The sequence below is a fragment of the Orycteropus afer genome, unplaced genomic scaffold (genome assembly GCF_000298275.1).
Source record: "Orycteropus afer afer isolate SDZICR_OR568_19922 unplaced genomic scaffold, OryAfe1.0 scaffold00158, whole genome shotgun sequence".
Taxonomy (NCBI): domain Eukaryota; kingdom Metazoa; phylum Chordata; class Mammalia; order Tubulidentata; family Orycteropodidae; genus Orycteropus; species Orycteropus afer.
In genome coordinates this window covers 6,398,340-6,399,708 of record NW_006921745.1, presented here as the reverse complement: position 1 = coordinate 6,399,708, position 1,369 = coordinate 6,398,340, and the positions used below count along the sequence as shown (strand labels likewise).

Genomic DNA, 1,369 nt, shown 5'->3' with positions numbered 1-1,369 from the left:
GAATGCCACACCATTCCTCTTCAAACTGTCATTCCCAGCACAGTAGATCACATCGTTGTCTGATTCAAAATGGCCAAAACCAGTCCATTTCAGTTCACTAATGCTGAGGATATCAATCTTTATGCGTTCCATTTCATTTTTGACAACTTCCAATTTTCCTAGATTCACACTTCGTGCATTCCATGTTCTGATGATTAATGGATGTCTGTAGCTGTTTCTCTTCAATTTGAGTGGTGCCATATCAGCAAATGGAGGTCTCAAAAGCTTTACCTTATCCATAGGGGTAAGGCTGGGTTTACTCAGATGATCCAGCTCTTTCCCAGTCCTATTTTGAGAGCCTTCTAACCTAACCAGACTATTCATAAAGTTGCATGACAATGTATCAAACAATATTTCTTTGCTATTCATAAGGTTTTCCCTGGCCAATTCTTTGAGAAGTGGATGGCCTCCTCCTTCTTCCTAGTCTGTCTTAGTCTGTATGCTGGGCTGATACCTGTGTACCATGTGCATCCCGCTGGGTTAGAAACACCAGTGGCTCAACCTCAAAACTCACATTAACATGTCACCACAGTAGGACAAATGGGCAGAAAAGTTTGTCTCTCTGTTGGAAACCTCTCTAATTGAAATTACCCTTTTAATACCTGACTATTGGAAGAGAATATATATTTGCATTCAATAGCAGGGTCATGAGACTCAAGAGAATTAATACATGAATGATAGCTGACACACATTTAGAGACAAATAACATTTTCTAGCCTAGATTTTGTTTGTAATGTGTATGATTTACTTTTAGGTCATTGTTTACTGGAACAAAGAATAAAATTGTTGATGGAGGGATAATAGACAATGTATTACTTTCTTTTGTTAGGTGACAATCTCCTCTTAAAAGAACTAACAAACTATTAAACTTCCCTTGATGTCACAATATCTTCCCATTTCTCTACTTTGTTTCACAGAAAAACTCCTTAAAAGAGTAATCCATTGTTATACACTTCCTTGCTTCACAGTTTCTCCATTCATCAGTCCAACTGGCTTCTCTTCCAACACTCCTTTGAAAATTCTTTTATCAAAGGTGCCAATGATCTCCTTGTGCTAAATCCAAAGGTCACTTCTGGGTTCTTACCAGATTTGACTTGTCAGCAGCATTTGGCAGTCATTATCCTCTTCTTTTTTAAACACTTTGTTGTCTGGCTGCTCCTTCTTTCACATTGCTCTATATGTAGATATTATGGTGTCCCAGGACTCTTTCTGTCCAGGCCCCATTGTCTTCTCTGTTTCCATATTGCCTTAGTGAATGTCATCCAGAACTATGGTTGTAATATTACTTATATACCAGTGACCCTCAAACCTGCATCTCTAGTTTACATCA

General features: G+C 38.3%; 1 protein-coding gene across 1 annotated transcript in view; it reads right to left on the bottom strand.

The window, feature by feature from the left end:
* The window catches only part of MACROD2 (mono-ADP ribosylhydrolase 2), a 289,962-nt gene that overhangs the window by 107,419 nt on the left and 181,174 nt on the right, over positions 1-1,369 (bottom strand). The gene's annotated exons all lie outside the window — the stretch shown is intronic.